The following is a 24,789-nucleotide window of genomic DNA, read 5'->3' as shown; positions in this document are numbered from 1 at the left end:
AGACATGAGTCAAAAGAGAGGAAAACAGTGCAAAACGAAACAAGCATTTTCAAATCAGTAGGTCTTGCACTTACAAAACTCTTGTAAATGCGACACCTATTGCATTGCAAATGCTGGTTTGTAAAAGCGCCCATGCAGCGCTTTCACTTTAATGCACCCTTTTCCATAGACGAACCTGGCCTAAAAAAAGGGGCACGGCTGCAATTAAAGTGAAAGCGCGATATGGGGCACTTTTACAAAAAGAAGCATTTGTTTGTCAACTTGACAAAGAAATGCTTTCGTTAGTAAACGCACCCCATGCCACGGTTTCCCTTTAATGGCGGCTGCGCCCCTTTCCTTAGATGCAAATTGTCCAAGGAAAGGACGCAGACGCCATTAAAGTGAAAGTGCAGAATAGGGCAGTTAAAAAAAAAAAGTTAATAGAAATAAAAAAAACATGCGGCTGCGTTCGGTGCCGCAAATAAAGCAAAGACATGGCCGCCACTGTATGAACGTGCCGTGCTATGAAGAAAAAAAAAAATTTAAACAATGGGGGAGAGCATGTCCTGCTTGCAACAGCAGGCAGGAGAAAACCATTAAACCATTTAAGCAAATAGTGCTCTGAGGCTCTAATTAAAGCCTACAGAGTAACAACACATGTAACAGGGGTGTCCTTGTGGTAGGTTACAAAATGAGTCAAGGACGGGACTACTAAGCCTATTGACCGAAGAAAAACCACAGTTTTGAAAGGACAATTATACAAGCCAATGAAAAATATGGGCGGAGAATGGGCGGAGCTTCAAGTCCATACCTGAATACAGCATGCCTTGCAGCGCAGCGCATGCGCTGCCCAGGCTCGACCTAAAAACCTGCAAGAGTGAGCTAAATAGGCAAGAAATGTCGAGTGGAAGAGAGAGAGATGAGGTGCAATCAAGGATAGGCAGCCTTTCGGCAGCCCGCTCCCAAGAAATAGTGGTGAGCGAGCCAACAAGGATCTGGCGGACGCATGGGGATAGAGCGTGGGTGGCAGGAAGAAGCCACATGAAAGTTCTGTCCATTTTGGTCTCGAGGTTTCAAGAAGACCGCAAGCTAAGCCAAAGCCATTCATTTGGCTCAACCATCCTCGACCTTTCAGTGGCTCACCCACATCCACTAAGAAACACATGGTGCCCTGCACTTAAAAAAAAAATTAATCACAGGCTACATTCCAGCCCTTCACATTTATTTGTGCATCTGTAGTGCTGTTTGTGTGTCTGAAAACGGTCTGCCTGCAAGGGTACATGGTCTCTGGAAATGTGGAAATTAGCGAATGGGCAGACAAAACAAGAAATTTAAAAGGTAAACATGCATTGACAATACTTGCCTATGCAAGAGCTATTGGCTTTGCCATTATGTTTTAGCCAGGTCGTACGCCATGGTGGCTGCTGTTCAGCATGGCTAAACATTAGGGGGGTTAAAGACAGTGGCACGGAGTGGACTGTCGTAAAGCAGAGTAAAGTGGAGTGTTTTGTTATGGAGTAGCAGAGAGAGTCGTGGAGTGAAGTAGGGTGTCGTGGAGTGGTGTAAAGTGTTGTGGAGTGTCGTGGAGAGAGTAGAATTGTCGTAGAGTGGAGTAGAGTGTCAGAGTGGAGTAGAGTGTCAGAGTGGAGTAGAGTGTCAGAGTGGAGTAGAGTGTCAGAGTGGAGTAGAGTGTCAGAGTGGAGTGGAGTAGAGTGTCAGAGTGGAGTAGAGTGTCAGAGTGGAGTAGAGTGTCAGAGTGGAGTAGAGTGTCAGAGTGGAGTAGAGTGTCAGAGTGGAGTAGAGTGTCAGAGTGGAGTAGAGTGTCAGAGTGGAGTAGAGTGTCAGAGTGGAGTAGAGTGTCAGTGTAGAGTAGAGTGCACCGGCGTAGCTAGGGGGGGGGGGGGGCGGTGGGGGCGGTCCGCCCCAGGCGGCACTATTTTCAGGGCGGCGGTCATGTTGCACTGATGGCCCATGGCGACGGCCTTTATAGTTTATTTGGGGACACTGATACAAGATAACTCTCATGAATAATGTTCCTGCTGGAGCCAGATAAGCGTTTTGTCTAGTGGCAGTTTCACCCATCATCAAGTAGCGCAGATGGTTGATGTGCCTGCTGCATAAAACCTGTGCCAGACAGATCACTACACTGCATTTTATGTGGCAAGCTCAGGTGGTTACTGCTCTTGTCACAGAGATCCTTTTGTTACTTGAAGTTCATAAACTACAATACTAATATAACACATATACATATGAAACGCAATCAATGCGCTGCATTTAAACTGCGTGGTATAGGTTAGAAATGTATTTTTTGCCCCAGGTTTTCATTATCCCAATGTTGCTAAAAGGTTTAGGTTGGGTAGAAATGCATTCTTTTTAATAAAACCAACCACGGTGGTACTTTTAAAATCCTGTGTTTGTGCCTCCCTGGACCACACACACTTAAAATATACTGCCTGCTAATAAGGATGATGTGTGATTCCTACAACTTGTAACCCTCGCTGTCTTACGTAACATTTCCTATAAACTGATTTGCACATGTATGATTTGTTCTCTCTGTATAATGTGTGTGTGATGTAAAGTGCTCTGACACCCTACACTGGTATGAGGAGTGCTATAAAAGAAATGAAACACGTGAAAGAGACAGATTTGTGCCCTTCCATTTCAGGTGCTTTGTAGGAGTTTGAAGATCTTACAGTTTTCCATTGCTCATATGGGTGTTGCTTGTGGTATTTATCTGTTTCCATGGACTTCTTTGCTCGATTTTACTCGCTCTTAAGTGTCACACATTTGGCCGTTAAATGTCACTCATAAGTATACTGAAACTATGAAAATGTCACACATAAGCAATCTTAAACCTTGGCAGCTATGAGTACACGGAAGGTAAACATGCTGCTGCCACCACTGCTCCCTAAAACACAGTGATAGTCCTGAGGCTTATCATCCGTATGGGCGCAATCCCCTCAAATAAAACAGGAATGCTTTGAATTCCCTTGCTGATACTGTGTGCATGTGTCTTTGTATGCTCCTCTTTTTCAGATGGTCTCTTCACAAGTGTGACCCATTCCTAAGCAGTGTTTATTGTTATGGTGTTTAGTTTGCACGGTCGCTGTCGGAAGAAACATTAACTATCCTAAAAGTATAAAATCCAACTTGCCCTACAGTAGGGGCCTTGCCTGTGCCACCACTGTGGAGTCTACACAGGAGAGCCTAAGGCAAGAGCTGAACGGACATGTCGCACCTCACTCAGACCTGTCCTGAACAGCCGGGCCACCCGCGCTGTGGGGCCGGCCCAGAATTTAAATTGTCATGCCGCCAGGTCTGTGAATTATCACCAAACATCAAGAGAGCCCGGGCCGGCCCGGCCGACACGATGCCACTGGGTGAAGGAGAGTGCTGCGTCATGCACTCAAGAGACCGTGGTGAGAGACTGAGGGACGATCGTCACTGGTAGAGTCACGCTACCTCAGCCTAGGGGAAGAACGAACACTGTAAGTTAACCAGCCACTTCCACTAGTTGTCAGTCACAATAAAATGAATTTAATTTTCGGAGAGCGTACAATGTTTCTATTCTAGTACTGCTGCAGCAAGCGGTGCTTTCATTAGGGCTCCCATGAGGCTGAACATTGAGGACAGCAGTAGTCGGGCTGCCCCGCACAGGCACCGGCTGCATTCACTGGTACACAGTCAGGAGTTGGAGGCAGCATAGAGCATGATTGTGGGGGTTATTCCCAGCTAGGGATACAGACAAATGCAAAGAGGGAGTCTGCCTGGGGATGGATCCTACGTTTAGCTTTAGGATTATTACTGCTCAGTGTCTCGAAGTGTCTTTTTGAAAAAATACAGCATAGATATCTAGGCTATGTCTACCTCAGTCAGCCTCTTCTCCTGAGGCTTGACCCCTCCATCATGCCTCATTGTATTGTAATATTAATTACTTAGACTAGCCATGCAACTTACTTTCAGCCTCAGGTTAAGAATAGCTGGTGGCGCTGTGCGCAGTGCTGTAATCAACGAATTGATTTTTATTAAACTGCTCACAATATGTCTTTTTGAAATAAATAGCATCATTCTGCATAGCTGCCAAGGTTTCAGATTGCTATGTGACGTTTTTAGAATTTCAGTGTAATTTTGAGTGACATTTCAACAACTGTGAGTGACACTTCCGCGTGAGCAAAATCAAGCAATAAGATGATGGAAACATATAAATATTAGAAATTACACCCATTTGAGAAACAGGAAACTATAAGAAGATCTTAAAACGGCTGGAAAGCACCAGAAATGGATGGGCACGCATATTGCTAGGGGTCACAACCCAGGCAGGAAGCTACTGAATGTGGTGATGAGGAATAAGGTTAAAAATACATGATAACGGAATGGAGTATGTCTTATATTATGACGTAAAGCATGCCAAGAATGTCAGAACACAAAAGCAGTGTGGGATTTCTCTAAATCACTAGGCCTTGTGTGAAATAGTAGAGTAGATTGTTTCAGAGTAATGTGGGGTGGCGGAGTGTGGAGTGGTGCAGAGTAGAATGCAGAGGTATAGAGTAGAGTAGCGTAGAGTACAGTGAGATGAGGTGGAGTGCAGTGGTGCCAAATAGATTAGAGTGGTGTAGAGTGGAGTGATTTAGATTGGAGTGGCATAGAGTGCAGTGGCGTAGAGTGCAGTGAGTTCCGTGGCAGGCAGTGCAGTCTTGCAGAGTAGAGAGTTGTAGAGTGCAGTGTCGTAGAGTGCATTGGCATATAGTACAGTGGTGCAGAGCGCAATACTGTAGAGTAGCGTGTTGTAGAGTAGCGTAGAGCATTGTAGAGTAGAGTAGTATAGAGTGGAGTAGAATGTCAGAGTGGAGTGTCAAAGAGTGGAGTAGTGTAGGAAAGTGGTATGGAGTAGAGTGTTGTAGAGTTGAGTGTCAGAGTGAAGTGGCATAGAGTGGAGTGGAGTAGAGTGTCGTAGAATAGAGTGGAGTAAAGTCACATGAAGTGGCATAAGCGGAGTTGCGTTGAGAGTCAGAGTGGAGTAGTGTCAGAGTGGCGTGGGGTAGAAGTTTAACGGAGTAGAGAGTCATTGTGTAGTACTGTAGAGTGAAGTGGCGTAAAGTACATTGGCACAGAGTAGATTGGTGTAGAGTGCAGTGGCGTTGAGTGCATTGGTTTTGAGTAAAGTTGTGTAGACTGCATTGGCGTAGAGTGAAGTAGAGTTGAGTGGTGCCGAATAGATTGCAGTGAGAGTTCAGTGGCGTAGAGGGGAGTCGATGGGCTCAGAGCGCAGTGGTGTAGAGTAGATTGTTTCAGAGTAGTGTGAAGTGGCGTGGAGTGGTGCAGGGAAGAGTGTAGTGTTGCAGGGTATGGTGCAGAGGTGTAGAGTAGCATAGAGTGCAGTGGCGTGGAGTGTAGTGGTGCAGAATAGATTCGAGTGGTGAACAATGGAGTGATGTAGAGTGTAGTGGCACAGAGTGCTGTTTTGTAGAGTATAGAGTGGCACTGCATTCTGTGGCAGAGAGTGCAGTCTTGCAGAAGTGTTATAGGGTGCAATGGTGCAGAGTTCAGGGGTGCAGAGAGCAGTGACGCAGAACATTATGGTATAGAGTGACGTGGTGTAGAGTGCAGCTGCGGAGAGTGTTGTAAGCTAGAGTGGCAGAGTGCAGTGGTGCAGAGTAGTTGGTAGAGAGTGCATTGGTTTTAAGTAAAGTGGTGTAGAGTGCATTGGCGTTGAGCGCTGTGGCATAGAGTGGAGTGGTGTAGAGTGGTGCAGCATAGAGTGCAGTGTTACAGAGTGGAGTAGAGTGGCAAAGACTGCACTGGCGTAGAGTAGATTGTTTCAGAGCAGAGTGAAGTGTCAGAAAGTGGAGTGGTGCAGGGTAGAGTGCAGTGGCATAGAGCAGTGGAGTAGAGTGCAGTGGCATACAGTGCAATGTTGCGGAGTAGAGTGGAGTGGCGTAGAGTGGAGTCATGCAGACTAGAATGGAGCTACCTAAACTGAAGTGGTGTAGCATGCAGTGGTGTAGCGTGCAGTGGTGCATAATAGAGTGGGGTAGAGTGTACTGGCACAGAGTAAAGTGATGTCATAGAGGGCAGTGGTGCACAGTAGATTAGAGGGGCATAGAGTGTAGTGGCGTAGAGTGCTTTGGTGCAGAGTGGCACAGAGTAGATTGCAGTGGCATAGAGTGCTGAGGCATAGAGCAGTGTGGCCCAAATTAGAGTGGCAGAGAGTTCAGTGGCTGAGAGTGCAGTGTCACAGAGTAGAGTGTTGTAGAGTGCAGTAGAGTGGTGTAGAGTACCATGGCATATACTGCAATGCTGCAGAGTAGATTGGTGTAGAGTGCAGTGGCATAGAGTTCATTGGTTTTGAGTAAAGTGGCATAGAGTGAAGTGGCGTAGAGTGCAGCAGCATGGAATAGAGTGGGACAGAGTAGATTACAGTGGCGTAGAGTGGAGCAGCATAGAGTAGAATGGAGCAGAGCGGAATAGAGTGCAGTGGCATATTGTCGTAGAGTGCAATGGAACAGAGTACATTAGAGTGGATTGGCATAGAGTGCAGTGGCGAAGAGTGCAGTAGGGAGGTGCAGAGTAGAATGGTACAGAGTAGAGTGAGGTGGTCTAGAGAGTAGTGGTCTAGAGTGTGGTAGCATAGAGTAGTGGTGCAGAGGCATAGAGTAGTGACAGAGTGCAGTGGCATACAGTGTAGTGTTGCAGAGTAGAGTGGGGCAGAGTAGAGAGGCATAAAGTTCAGTGTCAGAGTGCAGTGGTTCACAGTAGATTAGAGTGGCATAAAGTGGACTGGCATAAAGTGCAGTGGCAGAGAGTGTAGTGACGTAGAGTGCTTTGGCAGTAGAGTGGTACAGAGCAGAGTAAGGTGGTGTAGATTGGGGAAGATTAGAGTGGCGAGAGTTGAGTGGCAGAAGGTGCAGTGTTGTGAAGTAGAGTGTTGTAGAGTGCAGTGGTGTAGAGTAAAGTGTAGTAGCGTGGAATGGCATAAAGTGCAACAGAGTAGATTGGCATAGAGTGCAGTGGCAGAGTGTGCGTTGGTTTTGAGTGCAGTGGAATAGAATAGACTGGCGTAGAGTGGAGTGGAGCAGAGTGGTGCAGGGTAGATTGCAGTGGTGTAGAGTGGAGTGCCGCAGAGTGGAATGGTGCAGAGCAGAATAGAGTGACGTATAGTGCAGTGGCATACAGTAGAGTGTTATAAGGGGCAGTGGTGTAGAGTTGATTAGAGTAGATGAGAGTGGCTGTTACTGGTTTGGCAGAGAGGGCAGTGGCGTAGAGTCGAACAATGTAGAGTAGAGTGGTGTACAGTGCATTGGTGTAGAGTGCAGTAGAGAACAGTGGTGCAGAGGAGAGGGCAATGGCATAGAATGCAATGTTGCAGCATGGAGTGGTGTAGAGTAGAGTGGTGCAGGGTAAAGTGCCATAGGTTTCAGTGATACAGTAGAAATAGTGTAGTGGCATAGAGTGCATTCCATAGAATGTCGTAGAGTGGGGCAGAGTACAGTGTAGTGGCGTAGAGTACAGTGGTACAGAGCAGAGTATCGTAGAGTGCAGTGGTGGAGAGCACACTGTTTCAGAGTAGAGTGGAGTGGTGCATGGTAGAGTACAGTGGCACAGAGTGCAGTGGTGCAGAGTAGACTGTTTCAGAAATGAGTGGAGTAGTGCAGGGTAGAGTACAGTGGCATGGATTGGCATAGAATGCACAGGAGAGGTACAGAGTAGAATGCTTTGGCATAGAGTGGAGTGGTACAGATTAAAGTGCATTGGAGTAGAGTGTAGTGGCATAGAGTGCAGTGTTGCAGAGTTCATTGGCATACAGTGGAGTGCCGTGGAGTGGTGTAGAATGAAATGGCACAGAGTGCAGTGGTGCATAGTAGAGTACTGTGGAGTATAGTGCATTGGCGTAGAGTGGCATGGAGTAGAGAGGAATGGTGCAGAGTAGAGTGTAGTGACATGGAGGGGTGCAGAGTAGAGTGGAATAGTGTAAAGTGCTGTATGCATGGTGCGGTAGCGCAGGGTCATTACAGACAACACATCTTCAATTGAAATTACCATTACATTTGCACAGACATACAGTTTTACTGATGAAAGTATACAATACACAAACGATAACGTGTGCCAATGTCATCCACCTAGTGTATTGATTTGTTTTGCTTGTAGTAAAATATTTGTTTCCACCACACTTCAGAATTACCAAACAATGTGCATTATTTGTGATGTTTTAATTCTGATATATTTTTTAATATATGCATAGTTTATTCACATTTAGATTTTATTTGCTAGGAAAAAATTACAACCTTCCTTCCAGCACCCTTCAGTAGCCTGAATAACTGTCACATAAATCCTCCCACTTTGAAGTTAAAGAAAGAAAAGTAAACATCAAGCTCCCTGAAGATCGAGTCTGACATTTTACCCGTGCAAGATTTAAAGACCTGTTTACAGAAATCAGTACTGGTGGAAGAATACAGTAAATAACATTTGGGCAAGGAAAGGGACGAACTCAAGCTGGACAGCCTAAAACAAGTAGAGCCAGAAAACAGAAAGCAAGCAAATGAGTTACAAACCACAAAGTCAATGCTTAGCAATGAGAGGAATGCATTGCCAGGGAATCTTTCCGAATGTCCCTAAGATGTGATAAGCAAACCAGCATGAGGGGATGGAAAGCAGTTCAACAGTTGCAAGGCACTCCAAGATCGAACGAAGCAGGAGCTCAATGCGCCAATTACACAAAAAATACTAAATAACGTTTTAAAAAGAATACAGTGGATAGGAGACAGCACTGATCCGTACAAACGGAGACGATGGGGGTTATTTTGTCTTGCATGATGATGAAAGAGGATCATTTTGAAATGGCCGAGCTACAAACAGAAATGTGTATTTCTCATAGTTCAGGAGTGTCTTGAGTGGGTGCATGTTTCAACTCGTTTTGATCTACTCGGTAAACTGACTTGGAAAAAAAAGACATTATGAGGGCCCTCAGCCAAAACGAGATCAACATTGCATCTTCCGCCTGGCTACAGAGGGAGAGGAAGTGAGTGCCTCAGACAAGCCACAAGCAACAGTAAGTATGTTATGCTTTGATACTACACACAAATGTAATTAATTTACTAAACGCCTAAAACAACCTGGACAACTGCCTTGAGTCAATCCGGAAAAGGATAGCTGCCAACTGGTCACGTCTGAACTTTACCCAAACTGAGTAACTCTTAAATTATCCTGAACCTGTCCTGACACTAAACACTCTTCTCTCGAACCATTTCACGTTCACCACCTATGCCCTTGTATTTTTTCCTCCCCAATAACTACCCTCCGCCACTCATCATCCTCTAAGACTGGACCCACAAACACGTTTTCACATAGATGCTGATGCTAATGGACCGGTTGTGGCCTCAGGGGGTGGGGCCCTTAGCCAAACTTTACAAACCGCACCTCTTCCACGTCGAGTACTGTACACAATCCAAATCCCTATCCATAATGTCACGAATCCTTCCAAATCAAAGAAATGCACCCCCTCTTGAGCCTGCGTAAACCATGTAGTTTTCTACCTGTTGTTACCCTTTCAGTACAAATTCTTCTTTACACATTTAGTTCCTGCGATTAAACCAGTGATTTGCAGCGGCCCACATACGTTACACGAAATAAAGAGTATGCTTTTGTAAGTCCTTAGGTTAACAAGCAGCTAACTGGCGGAGTATGTGGATAACTGGATTCAATCGAGAGGCCACAATTTCTGAGCAATTTGCTAAGAATAGGTCCCATTAAACTTCATACGAACAGTTTGGGGAAAAGTGAGAGATTTAGTCATCTCTTGGTTGTAAAACCCAGCCTGATAACTGACACGTACAGCAATTATTTGCTGCTTGTTTTTGGGAACGGTTATACTTGCTGTTCAGCCAGTTTGAGTGTGGTGCGCAAGGTTGGTGGGTGAAGATCAGGGCCGGACTGGCTACCCGGCTAGCTATTTGTTTTGCATTTTTCATTTAGAAGCGCCGGTAGCTCCCCGGCAACAAAATCAGCCACTCTGCACTAAACCTGGACCCCAGCAAAAAAACACCCTGTAGCCTGTTCGGCCCTGGTGATGATGCTGTGGAATGTTGGATGAGTGGGGGTGGCAGTTGGTGTATGGGCTGAGCAGCAGGAAGGCTGCTCCTGGTGAGGCTCTCTGTACTTTTACTCTTGATCTTACATTCTTAATAAATACTACTTATGCTACCCTGGAGTTGGATCTTTGTTTTATTACAACAGGAACATCTATTACCAGCTTAATCTATAGGGTATTAAGCTGGAGAAGAGGGCTATCCCATCCTGTTTTCCAGACTACAAAGACCAAACAGATTTCTATACCCATGTAGACACAGTCTCAGTGAGTGGGGCCTGTAATAGGAGCACTCAAGTTGAGGAGATGCAGGCTTCAGCAGTGCTTTAAATGGGCCGGTACTGTCTGGTAGGGAGTACCATCACTTTTTTTAGTTTGAGAGGGAGAAGATCTGCACTTCTCTTGACAAATGTAATACTTTTAATTGGAGAGTACCAGCACTTCTCAGAAACAAGGAGGTACTCTGGTACAGAGTACCTACACGTCTATTTTTCAATTTCAAGCACTGAGCTATCAGCGTAGTAGCTCCTGACATTTTACCCTGTTCCGATATAAAGTGCACTCTTGTTATGTGTCAGTGATGCTAAGTCTCATTGAAGCTACCCAATGATATTTCATATGCAAGACTTGCCTTGGCTGCTTGCTGTTACATGAAGGTATCAGCTTACTAACTCGCTTGCCAAGGCATACAGTGTAGTTCAAACTTATTTTCTGGTAGCAGTTGATGTATTCTCAAATGAAAACATCTTATTGCTTTGCATCGAGTACCTAAGGCTAAGAATTTAGCACATGTACTTTGGAAGGAAATCTATTGTCTACCTGGAATATAAACTGGAGTGGTGAGGGACGGTGGTGCTGTCTTTACATTCAAATTCGGAAGTGTTAAAAGTTACAGCTTTCCTCTTTCTCATCTGCAATCAGACAGTTAGAGTGAAAGAACTAATAAGACTCTGGAATAGTATATGCAATGTTTTACATATGGTGTTGGAATAAGTGCTTAAAACTTCTGGACTTGCTTTCTTTTTTCAGGCCAGAGTTCACTGGCCCAATGTTTTCACCCTACAAATCATAATAAAATAACCCCTCCTTTTCTCTCTCTCTACCTATCTCTTTTGCAGCCCTCCTCTTCTACTGGTCTGTTTAAGTGTATATCACATCTTGCCTCCACCCACGACAGCAGTAATGGGGAAATGAGTCAGCCACTGTCAGTCATTGGCTGTCTTCACTATGAGTGATGGTGAGCACATTCATCTAAAATGTCGGCCACTATAGAGCCTGAGCTAGTATTGTATTGTATTGTATTGTAATTGCATTTATAAAGCGCTTGCTACCCCTGACGAGGCGTTAAAGCACTTTTTCAGCAAGTAGCACATTACTTTGGAACCCATAAGGATTAGTAGTGAATTAGTATAATGATATATGACATTACTTTGAGCTGTGGATATGTTAGTCTTATTTGGATTGAGAAGAGTAGGCAAATCTCTGCTTTCACTGCACTTTTTTTTAAATGTATTTATAAAATTGAAATTTTTTCCAAAAATATTCACACCACCTTTAGACAGGAGCAGTTTTACATTTGTTACTTTGAAACTTTTAATGCTTATTGCATATTTTTGCAGATAAAGATAAATAACATGCACTGGCAAAGGCACAAGTTCTGGCCTCACATGCCAAAGCGATGGTTATATTTTTACATTATTTTTATTGCAAGCACATGCCATACATTTTTTTTAAAAGAAATCATTCTGTAGCATAAACATGGTCACCTTATGCTTGTAATAAAAAAGTTGAATTTAAAAGAAGAATAACTATCAGATATTCTTTCAGAGTAGTATGGTTGCTGGCTGCCAAGCAGGTAGGTGTTTTTAAAACTAGAATAGAAATGTTTTGTTTTACTGCACATCACAGGAGAATTTGGGTTTTATTGAACTAAAGAAAAGGTACTATTGGCTTTGAATAACTGTAATCCTAACATGTTAAACACATAGTATGTTAAAGATAACAAATGGAAAGTACAAAAAATGGCAAAGTGCTGGCCCACCAGTTTTGGTACTGAAATGCACTTCTTTTGAGGTGGGTATGAGCATGTGATCAGGCAAAATGCTGTCACTCACAATACAAGAGAGCCAGTGGCTAACATGAGCTGACCCAATGCCCCATGCTGGTCAGCAGCAAAAAGTGGATACAGGTTAACAATCCAATGGGTGAAGAGGGCAGACCCAACGCCCCTTTATGTTCACATGCATTTTGTTATGGGTTTCTTTTACAAGAGGCTGGCGACACAGTTAAAGCTGTCTCTAGACGAGATATTTTTTTTAAACTGGCAGGCTTCTTAAAGTCGGACCCTGGCTTGGCCAGTGCTTGTTTTAACTGTCTTTAATCCAGTATTTTTTTTAAACTGGCAGGCTTCTTAAAGTCGGACCCTGGCTTGGCCAGTGCTTGTTTTAACTGTCTTTAATCCAGTATTTATTTTTCCTACAAACTGATCCTGTGTGACCAGAAGTGGGGCACCTCAAAATATTATTTCATTCACATGCAAGTTTTGTGCTTTCTGGGGATCTGTAGTGTCCAGTTACATTAACATATTGGCTGAACGTCTGGAGGGAGCGGACAGCGGGAGCAGTGTTACCCGGGGTCTAGCCATCATGGCATTCCCTATGGTACGAGACAGAACACACAAGTGCAGTGGTAACATCCAGGGTAAAGGCCGAGAACTGCACAGGCTGGGGGTGGGGGGTGGCTATTGGGAGCAGAGGCTTGCACAGCAGCGACACCCTGTGTATAGAAGCAGTATGGCAGTGGGTAAAGCCTTGTGGGGTGCAGACACGGATGTAGCGGTGACAGTCACTGGTTGAGGTCCCGGAAGAAGCAGACAATAGTGCAGCAGAGACACTCAGTATAAGGTACTAGCGGAAGTCATTAAAATGACCACACTGCGGGGCGTGGTTTGGACGCCGGAGAAGATGGCGGCTTAGCGCGGCGCTCCTCCCGTGGACGGCGATCACGGATCGTTTTTGGGAGTAACGAGCCATGCTGTGCCGGTGAAAGTACACACAGGAGGATCGGAGGGTAGTATCTCCGCCTAGGCTGAATCTGGGACAACTGGGTGCCTCTGAGGACGAGATCTGACTCGGAGCACTGGAGCCGGTTCCCATGCGGTAGCTGCGAGCGGCGCCTGCGGCCACGGGACCCTGCCGAACCCGGCAGATCACGCCGGTACTAACGCGAACCTGGAACTATGATCGGCGGACAGCAGAAGGGACCCTGATGCACCTAAGGACATACGGCAATCGTGAGCAATTTCTATGTTGTATTGGGGTCTGACTACGTCGATGTTTGATGTCCCAGCCATGTGGAACGCCGTGAGGTAAAATGGCGGCCGTCCCTGGGTGACTGTCAAAGCGTGTGTGCACTGGCCTGAGAGAGGTGGTCGGCATGGGAAGTAACGTCCTTGACCTGCAGGAGGGATGGTATACTCTCTATCACGCGGGCGTGTCAACCTGTACAACCTCATCGCATAGAGCGATTCCGAGAGCCTCAGGCACACGAAACATCAAGATGGCGGCGATAGTGGCTTCTGCCGGTTTGTGAGGCCCATGTGGGTTCGGCGGAGCTCGGAGCTATTGTATTGAGGTGGGTGACCAGCATCGGTCTGCTAATGGAGTGATGGGGAGTGCAATGTCATGGGACTAGAGCGCTACGGAAGCTACTGAGGCCGCGAAGGCGACAGCAGATGTCTGGTTTCCAATGTAAAACACAGGGCTGCTGCAAGAAACTCCCATGTATTTTTCGGGTGGCGGCGATGGTTGTAAAGCGGCGATTAGTGGATTCTTTTAGTGTCACCACGAACAGCATCGGCTCATCTGAAGCTCGACACTGCATTTGTGTATTCAGGCTACACATGTAGGTCACTGGTCTGTAATAAGTGCACTGTAGACGGCAAGGGTGGAAGGCAAATGATCTAAGAGATGGTCTGCTGACGGATTTGCTCTCATAATGTGCTTCTGCACTATCTGCTAAGATGATGTTTGAATATGACGAGGTGGAGCTGCAGGTTGGGTTGGGCGCCCGTGGTGTGCTATGTGCCTAACTCTGCACCTGGACCCATCGACATCACTCTCTCTACGTGGTACAGGCCTAATATGGGGCACTCTAAGCTATCAACTTTCTGATCTCCCGATAGTACCGGTGACAGGCGGTGGAGGGATACCACAGCAGTATCAGAACAACATTGTATATCTAATCGGCACACGGCTGTAGGTCCGAACAGGAGGCTTTTTGCTGCTAGCTGACTGGGCCTCGATCTGATAGGGCCTTAGTGGAAATCGTATGCTGGGATCTCAAGTCCGGTAGGCGGTTCTTCGAAACGAATAAGATGGGGGACAAAGACACAAAAAATCTCAAAAGACTCAAGGCTGAACCTCCTAATCCGATCTCCCCTGTCAAAGGTAAAAAGGATGTAACAGACACGATGGACATGATACTAAATAGATTGGAAGAGGTTAGGGAGATTGCGAAAGCCACGAAAGAAGAGATTGTGGCTATCCGGAAAGACATCAGGGATACAAATGCCAGACTTACAGAATCGGAGTCAAGAATTAGTCGGCTGGAGGACACGGAGGTTGCAACATGTAGCTCACTTAAGCGCCTGCACATCTCCTCGGAGCAGATGTCAAGGAAGTTGTCGGAATTGGAGGACAGAAATCGGAGAGGGAACCTAAGGATCTTTGGAATTCCGGAGGGTTCCGAAGAGTCGTACGAGTCGTGTGTCCCATTCCTAGAGGCATGGTTTTCGCAGGCCACCAATCTCAATTTCCGTCATCCATTAGAGTTTGATAGAGCTCATAGAGTCCCTGGAAGAATTACACCGGGTCAAAAAGGCCCACGGCCTATTGTTTGTAAACCCTTACGTTATCAACACGTGGATCAAATACTGTCATTTGTGCGTAAGAACAATCATATACTTTGGAAATCCAATAAAGTTTACATATCTCAAGACTACAGCAAAGAAACTGTTGACACGAGGAAAGCCTTTCTTGCCCTACGTCCTCAGTTGAAATCGCTGGGCCATCAGTTTGGCTTTGTGGGTCCTGCAAAATTCCGGGTAGTCATCAGAGGGTCTCCACAGGTCTTCACAGATCCAGTGAAATTGGGGCGAATCCTGGAAGGCGATGTAGAACAACGTATGGAGACCTCGTCGGTGGTCTCTGCTTCCTCCTCAAAATAGGTCTCTTAAAGGACTATGGCAGTCTGTTGTGCCGATGTTACGTTGATGGCAATATAACGATGGGTCCTGACGTATTGTTGATATATTGTTGATATATTGCTGATATATTGCTGACATATTGAGGTATTACAGCGTTGGTGTTGGTCTATTGTGCTCAAGTAGAGGGTCGCACCAGACCTATTCAGACCTCTTCAGACCTCTTTTTGTACTATCACATAGAATGTGTGCAATTTGAATGCTAATCACCAATAGAATGCTACTCACCGGTCTGTAACTGATATATGAGCGGATTCCATAGCTATGGAGGTATATCTAATGTCTCCTCAAAAAAGGATCTCGCGGGTGGGGGAGCGGGGAGGCGTCATTGGGAGTGGTCCAAGTGCACTATGCCTCTGTTCGCTGGTTGTCGCTTTGATGCATGCCTCTGCTTGAGGGAAACATGTGTTACGCATAGGTTACGCATAGGTTACGCGCCATTGGGGATGATCCAAGTTTCATTTGTCCATACTCACTGGTTGTTACGTTAAGAAATGCTGCTGATTGTAAGAAGCATAGGAATTATGGGTTATGCACCAGTTATGTAATGTTTCATACAGTTGGTTAACTCCTTAATTGTTGACATGCACGAGGAACTCGTCCAAGGGAAGGATGTCATCTTTCCGAGTCACCATGTCTACTAGTTTTTCTCGGGGTGGGGAGGAGGGTGAGGGTGGGTTGAGACGGAAGGGGGAGGGGGGAGGGAAGAGGGGGGCAAGGGGGGGTGAATGTCTATTTTTTGTATTTATTTCCTTTTATATCGGTTCTGTCTATGTCATGGTATGGTGCACACCTGGTCCCACGTCATTTTATTGCCAATGCCTTTGCCGATTGTCACACCAGGGCCCGGATAGAATGCGGTGCCGAACCTTTTCGGCTAACATTTTTCGGCCGACGCCAGCCTCAGTTAGTCGGACTCAGTATAATGACCCTGGTAACCCTAGTATTGTTGCTATGCTTGTGGGGGGGTTGTTGGGAAGCCTGAAGGGGGTTTACGTTTGTACACTCAGGGGTAAACTGTTAATGCTCTATCATTTTAGCTACTGATTAGATATGGTACTGTCTACGATTAATACTCCTGTAGGAATAACAGGCTTGAATCATCTGAAAATACTTTCTCTCAACGTCAAAGGCCTTAACCAGCCCGTTAAACGCCAGAAAGTGCTGGATTATGCAAGGAGGCAAAGAGGCGATATTGTCCTGCTGCAAGAATCTAAACTTGACACTCAGCAGTTTCACAGTCTCAGGAATAAATATTTTGTTGAGGTAGCGGGTTCAAGTGCGATAGGGAAGAAAAATGGGGTCCTGACACTGATTGCAAAAAAAGCTAATGTTGATCTACTTTCCTCCACTACTGACACTAAGGGACGGTGGGTGATGACCAAGTTGTTTAAAGACGATACTGAATTCTACGTCACGAATGTATATGCTCCTAATACATGTGATCTGACGTTCTGGGCCGACCTAACCAAGCAATTAGAAACTATCCCCGACTCAGCCATACACATCCTTGCAGGGGACTTCAATCTCCCATTTGATCCCATTTTAGATAGAGACTCCAGATGCTCCTTCCGGGGTAATAGATCTCATAAGGCCTTCACTAACCTGTGTTCCCGTTTCCAGCTTGTAGATACATGGAGGTTGCAGAACCCCGATGGGAGGGATTACACCTTTTATTCTCCTCCACATGATTCATTCTCTAGGATTGATTATTTATTTATCACTAAAAATGGAATTCCCAGAATAGAAGAATCTTCCATAGAACCCAGGGTTTTATCTGACCACTCATGCATCTCCCTGTCCATATCCAACGTCAAATCGTCCACCAGACAATCAATATGGAGATTTAATGAGGAGGTCCTTGAAAAGGAGCAACATAGAGTAATGTTAGAGACCGCAATTAAAGAATATTTACAGCACAATATTAGGGGGGACACTACGGACCTGACCCGTTGGGAGGCATTGAAGAGCACGATACGAGGAGTCGTAATTAAAATAAAATCGGCTATAAACAAAAACCACAACAAGGCGCTGGAGACGCTGGAGGTTGAAATTGCGGGGTTAGAGAAGAAGCACTTGTTGGATAGGAAGGAAGAAACTATGAATAAACTGGCCAACAAAAAGTACGAGTATAACAAAATAGTGAGTGAGAGAGCAGGGATTTGGCTCAATAGGAGGAAACAATTCAAATTATGTGAATCTAATAAGGCGGGGAAGAGCCTAGCCGCATACCTTAAATTCAAAATACAGAAAACTATGATAAATTCCATCAAAGATCAGGGAGGGACTACGCATTCAGATCCGGTCAAGGTGGCGGAGGTTTTTAAAAATTTCTATGAACAGCTTTACGCCAAAAATACAGAAGTTGTTGAGCCAAACATTGCTGGCTATCTGGGGGAGTGTGATCTTCCATCCCTTTCTAATATGGAGCGCGACGAGCTTAACGCCCCCATCACGCTTCAAGAAGTTGAGTCAGGCATTAAATCATTAAAATGCGGTAAGGCACCCGGGCCGGATGGGTTCACAGCCAGATTTTATAAGAGTTTCTCCTCTCTCATCTCACAACCGCTACTGAACCTATTTCAAGAAATTAGCTCTGTAGGTGAAGTGAAGGGCACGCTATCTGAGGCCATCATTGCGGTACTTCCAAAGGAGGGGAAGGATCCAACTCTCCCAAAGAATTACAGGCCTATATCGCTTATAAATCTAGACTGCAAACTCCTAGCCACGATTTTAGCTAATCGACTTCAGTTGGTCCTGCCCAAACTGATACACGCTTCTCAAGCGGGCTTTTTGAAACACAGATTGTCAAGTGACAACACAAGAATACTAGCTCATGTGCTCGAAAAAGCAAAACTGTTATCTACTCCCACTGTCGCAATTACACTGGACGCCGAAAAGGCCTTCGATAGAGTCGATTGGACCTATCTGAATGCGGTCTTAAATAAATTCGACTTGGGCAATTCCTTCACGAAGATGGTGATGTCGCTATATTCCTGTCCCACTGCTAGAGTTAGGGCTGGAGGTTCACTCTCCTCTGCGTTTCAGTTGCACCAAGGCACTAGACAGGGATGTCCGCTCTCACCGTCACTGTTCCTTTTGGCCATTGAACCATTTCTGCACCACTTGAGAACTAATGAGAATATCGCTGGAATTCCATTTGGTGATTGTGTTATAAAACTGACCGCCTATGCGGATGATGTCCTAATTGTATCAGAAAGGGCGGAGGAGGCTATATCGGCCCTTATGACTACCATCGACGACTTTTCCAGGGTGTCAGGATACAAGTTGAATAAAGATAAAACTGAGGTTAAAATGTTGAACAACTTGGGAAACAGGGAAGTTATGGGGACTTCTGGCCTGACGTGGCAGCCAGGTTGCTTTAAATACTTAGGACTGGAATTTGACAAAGACCTAATCACGACACTGGGGGTTAATGAGGACCTAGTCTTGAAAAAAATAACTAAATTGCTGGAGGGATGGTCGCCGAAATTCCTTTCGTGGTGGGGTAGGGCGGAAACTCTGAAGATGATGGTGACTCCTCTGGTGAACTATCTGGCTAGTATGCTCCCGATGGTATTTTCGGAAGCCTTCTTAACAAAGGTAGGGAGGCTGTTTGGTGAGTTCCTGTGGCAGGGGAAGAAGCCTAGGATATCAATGAAAAAACTTCAGTTATCAAAGGGCAAAGGAGGCCTGGGTCTCCCTAGCTTCAGGGATTATCAGACGGCATTTCTCTGCAAACAAGGGGCACAGTGGTTTACTGAGGGGGCGGAGTATACTCCGCTGTGGATCGGTATCGAAAAATCCCTAATTAGGGACGCTCCTCTAGTGGCACTGCTCACAATGGACCTTTCTCACCTGCCTCATTCCAGATACATTCTACTCAACACCAGAAGAGCAATGTTGAGGCTTGATCAGACTCATAAAGTGGGGTTGCTTTGGAGGAAGTCTACCTTGATTTCCTTATGGTATAACCCATCCCTTAAGATGGGAGGGAAACCCATGCTGTGGGAGAGCTGGTCCAGAAATGGAATTAACCTAGTGCGGGATTTATTTGAGGGGGGATACCCGTTGCCTTTTTCTTCGCTTCAGACAACTCATAATCTGTCACCAATGGACTTCTATGATTTCTTGAAACTCAAGGTTGTTTTGTCTCCTCGCTCCCTCAGCGCGGCAGACCCTTGGCTTAAGACCCAGGTTCCACGATTTCTGAAATCAGGTCATTTTGTGTCCAAAATTTACAAGTTACTCTTACCTGAACCGAACAGGGCACATAAGAAAAATGAAGCTAAGTGGGAATCTGAGACAAACTCTACTGGTTTAGTATTTGACTGGGGCATGATACATACCACTGCCTTAACGAATAAGATCTCACCGATTTTAGCCCAAACCAAGTACATGCTCATTAATAGGACATACTGGACGCCAGAAAAACTCCATAAACTTAAGTTGAGGGACAGTCCACTTTGCTGGAACTGTGACGCGGAGGTGGGAGACTTAACCCATATGTTATTTGGTTGCTCCGCGCTGGGTCCGTTCTGGAGGAAAGTGTTTGACTGTATAGATCATATACTTAATTTCAGGTCTAAAAGAGAGTTTGTCTACGTGCTCCTGGGAGTGTTGGATCAGGATTTACACAATGACAATGATCGTCAGTTGTTAGATGTTCTGCTCACTTTAGCCTGCAAGGTGGTGTTGTGTAAGTGGAAGAGCGCATCTGAGGTATCATTCAGGGTTTGGCAGGAATGGCTCTCGTTTTTAAGAGGTGCGGATAATCCGGCTCTGCACTCCTCCCCGTGGCGTGCTCCCCACAAGAGGCTATGGAAGGCCCTAGACAGATCGGCATTTTCATTTGACCCACCCTGAAGGGAGGATAGGGATAGAGAAGATAGGGCTGCACACATAGGTATAGGGCAATGGCTATCAGGGCACCCTACCGCACTAGCGCGAAGGGACAATGATGCGCTGTCAGTGGTACCATGACATATTTCAGTCTTTTAGTCTTTCAGTCCTTTTATTTTTACTTAACAGCGCATGGTATCGCTAGTCCAGGAGTTAGTCGATGCTCTCGGATGTGAGGTCCTTTCGTTCTGTTCAGTTCTAATGATCTCATTGTACCGATTGTGATGACTCTGTACTCATATGTATCTGGAATGGAGGTGTACCACCTACAGAATCACCAAGCTCAGGACTAGCGCCTTGTTATGTAACGAGATTTCATGTGTCATTTATTGTATGTCTTGTCTTTTCCATGCTTTTTGTTTTTTCAATAAAAAAAAATGATTTGAAATAAAAAAAAAAAATGACCACACTGCAAGCAGTGACATCCAGTGTCCAATCAGATTATGGCACTGGCAGAGTGAGTGAGCACACACTAGTGCAGCATGGACCCCCCCCCCCCCCGCTCCGAGTCCAGTCACCTGTCCAGAAGGACAGGGTCGGCATATCGCGGCGAAAATTGTCATTTCGTAGGTAGATAATTGCATGACTTGGGAGAAATTGGGGCATCCAGAGGCACGTCAGGGGGCATTTCAGGAACGGAGCTGTATTTAGAGACGATTGGGCGAGAGCGGGCATTTTATGGGCAGTGCTGAGTTATGGTGGAGAAAAGGGGTCCTTTTCAAAAGGAGAAAGGATCAGGTCTATGGACTTATATTGATGGGGAGAAAATGAGACTTTTTCAATGGAGCTTAAATATGGGATGAACGGCGAATATTTTCAGGTGGGGAACAGCCCTACCACGTTGAAGGAGCTATTCAAACTGTGTTATTTGGAACCATGGGGGCACTCCGCTGAAACCAAACTGCACTATTGGCGAGGAAGAGTGACAGCTTTAAGGGGGTAAAACTACATTCCAGGGTCGGGGCAAAGGCTCTGTAATGGGCTACGTTTCTGAGAAGAAAAAAATGGGCATTTCCGAAGAATGGTGGTGCACTGTTAGAAAAAGGTAGGAGGCATTTCAAAGTGGAGAGATGTATATTCAGGACGATAAGGGAGTGGGGGGCATACCATACGACTGTTATTGGGGACAAGTGGGCATTGTAGGCGACCTTGTATTTTAAGGACATTGCTATGGGGGCGGGTCTCATTATTAGGGTGACAGTAGGTGTTATCAAATGGTGGCTGCATTATTTTTAGGGCGAAGCATAGACGTGGAAGGCTTCAATGGCTGGTTCCATTAAGGGGGGGGGGGGGGTATTTCAGACAGAGGGGTGTTTCTTTGGGTGCCTGAAGCAATCGATATACAGTGATCCGCCGACTCTTAATGATAATGACAGAGAGAAAGGGTTGGCCAGCAGGCCAGGCAGAACGCATATAAACAGACTGCTGGCCCGTACCTGTGATTATGCTCCCACCTCCACAATACGATTGTTTTAGCATTCATGCTGTCACTCCCGTGCTGCCTTCCTTTTGCAGAGACCACCATATTGCAAATGCCTGCCTATTCGCATATTGCAACCCCCGCCCCTACATTCTTCTCCCACCGCTGAGAGCAGGCATGCAGCAAGCGGTGCTGCCTCTTCTTACCTGCCTGTGCTCCCCGGACAGGTGGGGTCAGAGGAACGTGCCCCAGCCCCGGGAGGGGGTTCTGTGCACCCCCGCCTACAATGACTGTCTCTCTCCGGGCGCCCCTCTTCGCCTGGGTTGTGGGGGCGGTCACGGGGGAGGGGGTATTGTTTTTCCGCTGGAGCTCCTCCCGCCTGCTCTGCTTCCCTCTGCCGCCTCGTCAGACTCACAACCCTCAGCCCCGCCCCGTACTGCTGACATCAGCAGCACCAGTGACAGCCTGCTCCAGTGACTGGCTGAAAGAGAGGGGTTCAGTTCAAGAGACAAGATACAGGGGAGGGAGGGTCTGCAGGGGTTCCAGTTATAGGCAGTAGGGGAGAAGCTTCTAGAAAAGGGAACAGAAAAGTGCTACCAGGCGCAATGGTTGACTGCAGAGGATGGGCTAGGTGAGCTCCTGGAACCAGCTGTTCCGAGGACAGCCTGCAGGGGCGGAGCTGAGAGTGACAGGCACCTCCGGTAACAGGGTAAGCGGGAGGGGCTACTATGACAGCCTACTGCAGTGACAGGCAGCAAGGGGCGGAGTTCGGGGGAGGGCCTCCAATAACCGCTTGCTCGAGCGACTGGCTGTAGTCCAGTGTTTTCAGTGAGTGGGAGACTGCTCCTGTGACAGGCGGCAGGGGAGGGCTTCCAGGGACTGTTTGCTCTCTTTCCTAGTGGCAGGCGGCAGAAGGAGGGACGGCAGAGGAGGAGCTTCGGTGACAACTTGGTCCTCCAGTGAAGGGTTGCAGGGCTGTCTTTGAAGTCTACTCCCTGCAGACTGTAACTCGAATAGGCTGTCACTAGAGCCCCTCCATCGTGGCCTGTCACTGCAGTAACCTTTTATTGGAGCCTTCTCCAGCAATCTCTCAGTTGAACCCTGCCCCTGCAGACTGTGACTAGGCTAAACTGTCACTAGAGCTAGCTGTGTTTAGCAGACGCTCTTTGCAACTCCTCCTTTTGCAGCCCATCTCTGGTGAAATGTGTTTTCGAAGCTGCCTGTCATGGGCAGCATCTCCCCTACAGTTCCTTCTGCAGACCATTCAGCAGCGTGTCACCCAAGCTTATCCCTGCAGCCAGTCACTGGAGCAAGCTATCGCTGTCTCAGAAAACCCTCTCTGCAACTTGTCACTACTTCAGCTAGTTGTCTCTGCCAGCCTCTCCCTAAAGCCTGCTACTCCTTAATCCTGTATGCCGTAAGTCCCTGGCAATCCCTCCCTCGCTGTTTGACAATTTCCAAATTTGTTGGACGTGGCATAAATGAATCTTTTAGTGGAGACTTAGGACCTAGCAAGAAATCTGATAGATCCATTTCATCCGACAGGAGAGAAAGATGTTGTTTAACTGCAGACAGTGTGGAATGTTCCGACAATTGGCACAATTTCCCTACCAAATAGGTGGTGACTATCCTTGAGTGCTGAGACTGGGAATAATGAAGGTCCGGTCTGCTTGCCTTAGATCCGGGTGTGGAATTTAAAAAACAAGCATTATAACAATTTGTGTCCACCAGCCACAATAACCACCCGCTTGGACTGGAAAGTGTGGAGTTGAATGTACCATTCTGCAACATACTATTGAGCTGTTCTTCTGTAATTTGTAAAATGTTGCCAATTGCCAAATCGGGCAATGGAAAGAATATTCGGTGAATTAATGTACTTAATTTTAGCAAGTCCTAGACATGTAGCCTGTTGGACTGTATCATTTAGAAACATCATTTTTGTTGGAATCAAACATACTCTAAATAAGGTGTCTATTCTCTAAATCTGCCAATATTTAGTACCCTGAATTGATTTCAAATCAATGTTATCTTTCTAATAATCATAACCTTTTAGTACTAATTGTATGACAAACAAATCCGTATATATGAGTTTGGTTTGCGTCAGCATATTTTTTTTAGTGCCGGAAGGACAAGTTTAAAATAGAAAGACCTTGGGTCTAATGAACCCTGGCCAGACAAATATGTGAATTTATCCCTATATTCTGATAAACTCCCTTCTGGGGGAGTTGGACAATGCTCCTATTGTGTGTAATTAGGAAGTAGATGTTGAACACAAACTCTATGTAAATAATGATGTGAGTAATGATACATGTCCTCACTTTCAAAAACATTATAATATTCCAGCTCAAAACGCATGGAGTTAACAGTATCAACACCCCAGTCATTAGAATGTAACCCAGGTACAATAACATCACCACTGGAGACCTTATATACACAAGGTATCTGCAGAATTTCTGTAGGACGAAAATGTCATAGGGGACCTTATCCGAAACAATTCCATCAGTTACTGAGACAGCTGAAATGTTCACACATGAGAGGTCTCTTTTCAGTTTGTGTGAAGATGAGTGACGCTTTAAAACCTCATCCATCAGTTCTGTGGCAGAGCGTTCTGGAAGGTAATAGCCATTTATTAGCAAGACGAGAACAGTCATAAATCTAATCCAAAGAAATAGAAAAATGAAGGAAAGTTTTATCCAAACATATATCCATGGAGGGACCAGAAAGTCTGTTTAGCCATAAAAGAAAAATACAGGCCCATTTAGTTGGAGTGTCTAGAACGGTGGAACTGTCAAAAGAGTTGGATGAAAAATCATCTGTTCCCACAAAATAACCAGAAGCAGTTTGTTATTAACAGGAGCTATAGGTGTAGTAAGAGAACTGGTAGATTCCATGAAGGGTGGATCATTCTAAACTACACCATCTGCAGGAGACTTTGTAGCAAGTACAGTACTCCGTTCCGTTGTATGGCTGTATTTGTAGCGGCATCAGGAATTGACTGAAGTTCATTCACCACCACTCCCCATCAGCTGGGGAGAAACAGTTTTGATGTTGTGCACAACTGTAGAGGCAGTTCCTGTGTGGCGGTGAGAGGAGTTGGGGAACTACCATGGAGTCCTCGGGCCTAATTGGCCACATGTTGTAGCT

At 45.9% G+C, this 24,789-nt stretch overlaps 1 protein-coding gene across 2 annotated transcripts in view; it reads right to left on the bottom strand.

Annotated features, from left to right (window-relative positions):
• Positions 1–22,339, bottom strand: part of CSDC2 (cold shock domain containing C2) — a 121,427-nt gene extending 99,088 nt beyond the window's left edge. Inside the window, exon 1 of one of the 2 annotated variants that reach the window (XM_085601215.1) lies at positions 21,852–22,339. The gene's annotated coding sequence lies outside the window, so the exon portion shown is untranslated. The remainder of the gene's footprint in view (positions 1–21,851) is intronic. The other variant, XM_085601214.1, reaches the window with a different exon arrangement.
• Between the last annotated feature and the right edge of the window lie 2,450 nt (positions 22,340–24,789).

This window comes from Triturus cristatus, chromosome 4_2, assembly GCF_964204655.1.
Source record: "Triturus cristatus chromosome 4_2, aTriCri1.1, whole genome shotgun sequence".
NCBI lineage: Eukaryota > Metazoa > Chordata > Amphibia > Caudata > Salamandridae > Triturus > Triturus cristatus.
Note: the sequence above shows the minus strand (reverse complement) of the source record. Positions and strands in the feature narration are given on the sequence as shown.